This window comes from Triticum urartu, chromosome 7, assembly GCF_003073215.2.
Source record: "Triticum urartu cultivar G1812 chromosome 7, Tu2.1, whole genome shotgun sequence".
Classification (NCBI taxonomy): Eukaryota; Viridiplantae; Streptophyta; class Magnoliopsida; order Poales; family Poaceae; genus Triticum; species Triticum urartu.
The window spans coordinates 377,465,558-377,475,003 of NC_053028.1; the positions used below are offsets into that span (position 1 = coordinate 377,465,558).

Consider the following 9,446-nt stretch of genomic DNA (forward strand, 5'->3'; position numbering starts at 1 on the left):
AACTCCTCTTTTGATCTGCAGCAGTCCTCTTGATAGTTTCAACTATAAGGCTCATGACTTTGAACTTCTGTGGGACATCAAAGAAAGCAAGTTTATCGCATGGCCTCTGATCATCTTGTGATCACCAGACTTGGGCAGAAGAGTGTGCCTGAGGATCCAATTTATAGTAGGCAAGCCTGACAGAAGGTAATGTACAGATCCAAACTTATGTGTCTCAAAATCATCTGCACGAGCGTGCAGTTTGATGTCAGATCCAGATCCAGATCATGAGATTGGTGAGCTAGTGGAGAGAAAGAGCTAGCTGTTTCTGATTGGTGGTGGAGGAACCTTTGATCTCCAATGCAACATGATGTATTTGTCTGGTGAGCATCGCTGACATGTTTCCACTAGGGCTGTCAACTACCTCATGTGATCCTTTTTGCAACTTAAGAATGCATTAGGTGCCCCTAACTAAGCCTAACACGTTCTCATGTCTTAAGCTACTGACAGCAATGAAACGCACGGCAATTTACTCGATTTGCTTGTTCTCATTATACGTGCATGCTCAAATAGTTCTTCAAATGGTGGGAACCTTAATCAAGTAGTTTTGCTTCCTGGTGTATTCTGGTTGATCAGCTAATATTAGTTCTTAAGTAGTGCTCAAATAGTTCTTTCATTGGGAATGCTAATGTAGGTCTTAACATTAGTAGAAAACTAGTCTGAGTGAATTAGATTTTCCCTGAAAGAAGAACTTAAACTTAATTCCTGATTGAGACGTTTAGACATCCTGTTTTTGTTTGAGGTGGCCTATTGCTGTGGTGGTATGTTGGACATTCAGGTGATCTTTTCTGTGTTTTACTTGGGTGAAACTCAGTCAAGTCCCCACGGGCACTCATATAATGAGACTGGGAAGTGACCCTTTTATCAATTGAAAAACTGGAATTGAATAGCTACAATTTTTGAGTGATTGATTATTTGGTTGTGGGTTCTACGAAGCATGAAAAGAAAGGCTCCATGGGGCATGAGTAAAATTAAATACTCAGGCTGGCAAGTTGAAATGGACAAAAGTTTTGCTTTTGAACTGAGTGATTTTCTGTACATTCTTTCTCTTAAATACATCAGAAAATTGTTTCTATGATCCTCCAAAAGGTGGACACAGATTAGAGGGGGTTAGAGTTGTTGCACTAAGTTGATCTCTCTACAAGCTTAGATTGTTTAGAAGAGGGACCCTGTTATGGATCAATTTCTGAAGAGGAGCTGAAGTCTACTCTCAACATCAGTGATGTGCAACTCCTGCAACTGCCCCTCATCACATGCAAATCTCTTCTTCTGGAACGCCTTGGATACAAGAGACCACCTACTAGAAAATTTCGATATTGTAATCTGCTTCAAAAAGAGATGCAATGTCGACTTGAGTATCACGATGGCAATGTCTCTCGCTTCAGCTATCATCTTGATGGCGCTGCATCCCTCCATGTCAGAGGCAACCTTGCTGCTGATCCTTTTGCACAGCCTCTGAGCCTTTCTGGACAAGCGGGCGTAAGACTGAGAAGAAAAAGGGTTTCCCCCCGCTTTGTATTATAAAGCAACAACCCAAGCATCCAACATAGTAGTACATGGTACAAGAAAGTCATAAAGTCATGCTGGGGGCACAGCGAGACAAGCCCCAAATAAAGGAGCAAAAGAACTAATCGGGCTCAGGGGGTGGCGGTGGAGGTGGCGGAGGAGGGGCGAACACCGAAGCTGAAGAATGAAGACCCGCGATGATGTTGTCGATGACGTCTCGGTCACGCCACTTGCTAAGCGGTCTCCAAAGCTGTAGGGAACCACACTATTTATAGATTGCATCAGTCACACGGCGAGGAATCACACGTTCAATGACTAGTTTATTACGAGCACACCAAAGGGTCCATGCTAGGGTACCCAGAGCAACCCAGGTGGGAGGGCGACAAGCGCCGGGAGTCTAAAGACCTCCCCAAACAAGTCCGGGAGGTTGTCATGGCACCAACTGCCACTCATCACCTCCCGGAAGCAGCTCCAGAGGAACTGCGCTACAGGACACCGGAAGAAGATATGGTTACAATCTTCCGGCACCAAGCAGATGGGGCACAGGCCATCCCCAGGGCCATTGCATTTACGGACCTCTATTCCCGAGGGGAGACGACCACGGACCCATTGCCAGAGGAAAATGCGGATCTTTAAGGGGAGTTTGATCTCCCAAATAACCGATAGTTAAACCGGGCCAGGCGAAGGAACAATAGCTTGGTAGAGAGATCTAGTCGAGAACTGACCACTTGGCTCGAGATGCCAGGAAACAGCGTCGGTCTCCGGGGAAGGGGGGGTGAAGGGCAATACACTCAAGCAATTCATCCCATTGCTCAAGCTCAACCGCCCCGAAGGTACAGCGGAAGGCAATAGCGCCCAAGTCAGCTAATGCCGCCTCAACCGAAAGCTGAGGCCGGATGCAGATCGAGAATAGCGCATGAAAGTGCTCAGCAAAGGGGCGGGTCCCGGCCCACCTATCGAGCCAGAAGAGAGTACCAGAACCAGTACCCACACTAATGGAGGTCCTAATGCGCAATACCGACATCAAACGAATGACCGATTGCCAGAATTGGGACCCTCCAGATCTAGAGGCAAAGGCTAGCGGTTGCCCGCGGAGGTATTTTGCCCAGATTATCTCCAGCCAAAGGCCACCCTCGTTTGTCTGAATCCGCCAAAGCCATTTAGAGAGGAACGCAATATTCATGCGCTTGGACGAAATGATCCCTAAACCCCCTGGTCTTTAGGCTTACAGATCTCGGACCACTTCATCATGTGGTATTTCTGTTTATTATTCTCTCCAGCCCAGAAGAATCTGGAGAGGAGCTTGGTGACCTCGTGATCCAGGGATTCATGTAGACTATAGAATCCATGACGTACATCAACAGGCTAATAAGGGATGGGTTCATCAAAATCACTCGAGCAGCTTTGGATAGCCCCCTCCCCTGCCAAGGCTCCATCCGGGGTTGGAGTTTGGCGATTATTGGGCAGAAATCCTTCTCCAGTAGGCGAGTGTCACTAATTGGCATGCCTAGGTAGGTTGTCGGGAAGGATCCCAACCGACAATTCAAGCAATTGGCAATTCGCTGAGCTTCCGCGGGGGAGTATCCAAGGACCATCACCTCGCTCTTGGCAAAGTTAATGGTGAGGCCCGACATCTCCTAAAAACAGAGGAGGAGGAACTTGAGGTTCTGAATATCCTCGTCCGAGCCTTCCACCATCATAATGGTGTCATCCGCATATTGGAGGTGTGTCATGCCTCCATTGGGAACTAGATGGGAACAAATTCCCCTAATGTGGCCGACATGCTTGGCCAAGTCTAGGATCGAGGCCAGAGCATCGACCTCAAGGTTGAACAAAAAAGGGGAGATTGGGTCACCCTGCCGGACACCTTGGCCCGTCGTGAAGAAGGGCCCGATCTCCCCATTAATGTTCACCGCAGTCCGACCACTCGTCACTAAATGCATCACGCGGGCAACCCAGTGGGAGTCAAAGCCACGCTTGAGTAACACTTCCCTAAGGAAGGACCAATGAACGGTGTCATAGGCTTTCTGGAAATCAATCTTGAAGAACACCGCGCGAAGGTGTTTGCGCTTGACCTCATGGATGACCTCGTGCAGGGCGAGAATCCCATCCAGAATATATCTGCCTTTCGTGAAGGCCGTTTGGTTCGGATGGTGGATCCGGGGAGCTATAAGGGCCGCCCTAGTGGCGTAGCCCTTCACCAGGATCCAGAATATCACATTAAGGACTATGATGGGACGGAATTGCCTAATGTCAGCAGCACCCGGAACTTTGGGAATCAGGGAAATGATCCCGTAGTTAAGCCGGGACATGTCTAGAGTTCCCCTAGCGAACTCGCGGAATAGGTCCAGGATGATCTCCTTGACCATCGGCCAAAATGCCTGGAAGAAACACACCGGCAAACCATTGGGACCCGGGGCCGAGGTAGGATTCATGGCTTTGATGAAAGTCTGCACTTCCGCGACATCGAATGGGGCGAGCAGGGCCGCATTTTCGGCTGGGGAGACTTGCTGTTCCGGGGACCAAATATGGTCGGCCAGGGTGACGCCTCCCCGGATACGCCCAGCAAACAACGACTTGTAGAAGTCGTCGACCATCGCGCGACTCGCCTGTGGATCTTGAAACAACTGACCTCCCTCCCATAAAAGGGGAATGGAGCATCGACGCCTACGGCCATTAGCAATGGCCTAAAAGTAAGCTGTGTTGGCATCACCAAACAACACCCAATTAATGGAGCCTCTCTGTCGCCAAAATTCCTCCTCCTTGGAGTAGATCTCCATGAGAGAGTCTTTCAGCTCGTACCTGTGAGCCCACTCCTCTGCAGAAATCCCAGAGATGTCTGCGCGGAGGTCAAGGGCCTGAATTTCCTCAAGGAGGGAGGCCTTCTGAATCCGGAGGTCCCTCCCAATGTTAGTGCCCCACCCTTTCATGAACTGCCGGGATCGCCTCGGCTAGTGCCGAGACCCAGTGCGACTGGACCGCGGCTATAAAGCCAGGCTGCTGGAGCCAAAACGCCTCGAAGCGGAATCGAGGGGGAGGACGGGGGCGCTCATCCTGAGAGGACAAGAGAAGCGGCACATGGTCAGATCCAATACGGGTAATAGCCTGAAGGGACGCCAAGGGGAACCGAAGCTCCCAGTCGGGGGAGACAAACACCCAGTCCAGCACACTAAGGGTCGGGGAAACCTGGCAGTTAGTCTAGGTAAATCTTGCCCCGACCCTGTCCAATTCAAGGAGCCCTAGGCCAGCAACCCAGTCGTTAAATCGACGCATCTCAGCAAGGTCGATACGTGCATTGCTCTTCTCCTCCGCATAGTGGAGGAGGTTGAAATCGCCTCCAACTACTACCGGCAGAGTTGCGGCGGAGATCTTGGCGTGAAGCTCAGCCAAGAACGAGGCCGAGCGACTATGGTCGGCCGGACCGGAAAGTACAATTATCTCCCACTTGAAATTCACATCACGTTCCCAAACCTCCATGCTAACGAAGTGGGATCCACGATCCATGGATCCCACCTCAAAGGTGGCATCCTTCACGCCTAGAAGGATGCCACCAGAGTGACCGGTCACTCCACTAGAAGGTAGCCAGTGCCATGCAAACAAGTGTCTATTGAGACGCTCAAGTTCCACCAAAGAGAACTCAGTGCGCATTGTTTCCTGAATAGCTACCACATCCACGGATTCATCACGCATGTATTCAATGAGTTGCCTGCGGCGGCCATCATGACCAAAGGCCCGCAGGTTCCAGAATAGAGCTCGCATGATCACTCGCCTAACGGGTCCTCCCTGGACCCAACGGTAGAAGCGGCACTAAGGACCCGACGCAACTGAGGAGTACGCGAACGAGTCCGACCACGGACCTCGCCCGGGTCAACCACGGGGAGGCCCCGACCCCTTGCCCGTTGGGGCGTGGGGAAATGGCCTCCGCAGCTGCTGCCGCCTCGCGCGCCCTAGTGGCCACAAGGTGGCCCTCCAGGATCTCCTTAGTCTGGAGGGACGCAAGCTGCTCTAAAATCGGGCCTTTCTCGCCACGGAAAACTATAGCCAAATCGGCTGCGATCTGGGCCAGATGGACTGCCGCGCCATCCACTCTCTTGAGGGATAGTTGCACCTCCTGGACACTCGTCCTGAGCTCCGTGAAGATCTCCTGCATGGAGCTGCAGAGGTCTAGCAGCATGAGAGAGCGCTCAAGCTAGTCCTCCACAGCTTTCCTCTGCTGAGTCTGACTGCTGCTGGTCGAGCACGTGAGCTCGTCAATTCACGAGCTCTGTCAGAGCACCACACACTATCTGGATTGTCACAGAGGGCAAAGACATGGCCGCCTTCAGGCTCCGCAGCCGATCTTGGACGTCTGTTCCATCCGAGAGTGGGCTGGAAGGCACGCTGGCAGATCGTTGATGGCAATCCATGGTTATGGAAATTGGGATATGAGATTGTTTGTTCTCTTTGAAATGGAAGAGGAGATGAAATGCTGGTGATGGAAACGACAATCGGCTCTGCCTCTATATATGATGAAAGAAGACGGGAGCGCCACATTTTTCTCAACTTCCAACTGATTGCAAGAATTAACTAGTCTCCCATGGAATAAACTTGATCTTCATGACAAGGTGTGTCTATAATTGTGAATGGAAGCCTGCGGCGCTGGCTGGCATGTCTCTAACTAATCTCAGCCACTACTGGCAGTGACGATCTGCAGCTGTGCACGAGCACATACATGCAATTTAGTTCCAGGAGATCAAGCTCACGAGATCGACGAGCATGCAACGAAATGATGGAGAACTAGTGAGATTGGTGTTTGGTGCTTGCTTGCTGGTGGAAGCATAAGTTGACTCTCTTCACCCCAGGGGTAATCGTGTGTTAGTGGTATCTGCTTTGCTTCTTTGCTTTGACTCTCTTCTCTCCAAGAATCTTTGGATGATTCACAAAATGACTATGGAACATAAACTTCTGTACCATAGACGTTGAATATACTCTTCTGCAGCAAGAGAGAGTATTGCCGAAGTGGGGAGAGCAACTGAACATTGATGAGCTGGTCAGAATATCGTAGTTAACCCGGATGATGCTTAATTATCTGAAAATCGAATAGCTGGATGCTGCCTTGTCTTTGCATGATGATGCCCTCCCTGGTAGTTAGTGGTATTAATTCGTTTGGCATCGCTAGCTGGCTCTTCTAGGCAGCAAATCTCGAGACCATCCCTGTGACGTTATTATTAATTCAGTTTCCGGTTGCATTTGGTGCATTCGTGCGTCTACTAATTAAGGTTGATTTGCATCATGCTGTCACGCTACTCCATTATATTGGTTCCGCACGACCATCAATTATATGCACAAACTCCTCGTGAGAATACACACGTACTCATTGCAACTCTGAATTAATAATATATGAAGTTGGGACCTTTTTAAAAGCAAGAGGCAAAGCTAGAGATGGAGTCGGCTCCAACGGCTCCGGTACGACAAGGCGACCAAGGTGGCGACGGCGTGGGTGCTGCAGATCCGGGCGGCCATTGCTCGGATGACGCCGGCGGAGAGGCCGCATGGTCGGTGGTCCGGCAGGCCGCGGGGCCGACGCGCCCTGCGCCGCGCATGGGGCAGTGCCAGCGCGAGGCGTCGGCCGACGGCTGGTTGGGGAGCCGGTTCTGGGCTCTGGCCGGCGAGAGTTCTGACGAAGAGACAGAGGAGATGGCCGCGGCTGCAGTCGTGGGGGCCAGCAGGGCGCCGTGCTCCGTAGGCGATTTTGTGGCGCGTGCGGAGGAGCTCGGTGGCTCCTTCAAAGCTGGGTGGTGGAGGGCGTTCGCGCCCGGCAGGCATGGGTCCAGGCACGCAGCTCTGGGCGCCGCCGCGGGGAGCTCCGTCGGGGGCTGCCCTGCATGGCCCTTCGGGCGTGGAGACGGATGAGGGGCTCCTCCTCAGGGCATCTCTGGGGCCGCTCCGGGCGGCGGTGGGGCCGGTTGCGTCGGCGTCGGCGCCGGAGGAGGCGCGGGCACCTGTGCCTAGGGTTGGGACAATGGTGCCCCTTGGGCTGGCGGGCCAGTCTACGTTGGTGGGCTGCGTTCCTGGGCCTGAGACCGCGGTCGCTTTGGTGCCGGTCCAGCCACCAGCTGTGTGTCCGGAGGTGGTTGCGGCCCATTCGGTGCGAGGGGAGGTCGGACCACCTAGCCTAGGCCCAACGCCGTGAGTACTCAAGTGGGTGTGGCTCTGTCGGGGAACCCTAGACACCTCACTAGGGTTTCCAGCCACCAAATCGGAAGGGCGGCGCTTCGGCAGATCTGCCCGCACCCTCTTCCCCTCTCGTCCCCCTCCCCCCTCGTGCGCTCCTTCGCCGAGGTGGTGGCGATGGGCTCCAAGGCCCCTGGATCCGGCGGCGGAGAGGCAGCGGGAGCGCGAGCTGTGGGCGCAAGCCAAGGCGCAGGGGCCGGAGCACGCCGGCAAGGAGGGCGGCTGGGGGCCACCGCCACCATGGTGGCTCAAGGAGCAGGAGCGCAAGAAGGAGGAGCACAAGAAGCGTGGGCTCGAGCTCAAGCGCAAGGAGATGCACCATCCTTTCTGCAGTGACTGCGTCGGCGGCCCCTACGCCAAGCAGAAGAAGAAGCACAAGTCCACGGGGGCGGCGGCCTCCAAGCAGCCCCTCGCGCAGCTGCCGGTGGGGGCCTTCCTCCTCCAAGGGCACAGTGGCCGAACCTATTCCAGTGGAGGAGGCGGACGGCCCGGAATATTTCAAGTGTGGGCGCACCGGACATTTCCAGAACACCTGCAAGTTCAAGCCGTTGTGCGTGGTCTGCAGCCTAGAGGGCCATGCTTCCACCCACTGCCCCTCCCGTTGGAAGCCCTTGCTGCTCCAAACCATGGGCCATGCCATTCCCGGGGAGGGCTTCTTCTGCCTGCAGTTTGCTGAGGACGCGGACGAGGAGCCACAGGGCATGCTTGGGGCCAACGCGGCCATTCTGTCCGCGGCTCCGGGCAAGCTCTCAAAGGCGCTCCTGGAGGTGTAACTGCCGCACCTGTTCGAAGGCGCTTGGGACTGGCAAGTGATGCAGATCGACGACGACACGTACTCGGTGGTGTTCCCTGACTCGACCATGCTGTAGATGGCTACTCGCAGCGGCAAGCTCTACCTTTCCATCAACAACATTACGGTGGACATACGCGACGCTCTCCTCGACGAACCCAAAGGCGAGTCCTTGCCAGAGGTATGGGTCAAACTGTGGGGGTTGCCGCCCAAGCATAAGAGGACCGATCGGCTGATGGCGGCTACCACGATGATTAGGAGGCCCGTGGTGGTTGATGAGTTGTCCTTGATCTGCTCTGGGCCGGTGCACATGCGCTTTGCGTGTCGCAACCCGGCCAAGCTGCGGGGCTCAGTGCAGATTTGGTTCAATGGTGTTGGCTTCAACATCAGGCTGGAGTCAGAGCTTGCACAACCTCGTCAGGCGGCCCCTGCTCTCCCTCCGCCCCTTCCCCCAACCATGGCAAGGGCCCAGACAACAATGACGACAAGGATCAGGGTCGGGACAAGGATCAAGATGCAAGTATGGAGGATGATTCCATTGATACTGCGGCCTGGGACAAGCTCGGCATCAGGGTTCGGGCCCGGCGGCGGATCCGCCTCGGCAGGGCGATCTGGTGGCTGGGGTGGAGCTGCTGGTGCTGTCCGATGGCATGGAGGTGTCGATCCCCAACCAATACGGCTCAAACTTGGGCTCGGTGACCTCGCTGCTCGTGCCAACGCAGGAGAAGGGGCTCTCGACCTCGTACGACATGGCGGTGCCGGGGGCCGACCGCACCTCGTTGGTGCTGTCTGCCAGTGCTTCTCTGCTGCCCTCGGCACGGTCTCCGACGCCAGGTGGGCGCAACAACAGTCAGAGCGGCTCGGTGCGGCAAGCTAAGAAGCCGACGGTCTGCAAGGT

At 54.3% G+C, this 9,446-nt stretch overlaps 1 pseudogene; it reads right to left on the reverse strand.

Moving 5' to 3' along the window:
* Positions 1–699: 699 nt before the first annotated feature.
* LOC125525682 lies at positions 700–6,470 on the reverse strand (annotated as a pseudogene).
* Positions 6,471–9,446: the final 2,976 nt, after the last annotated feature.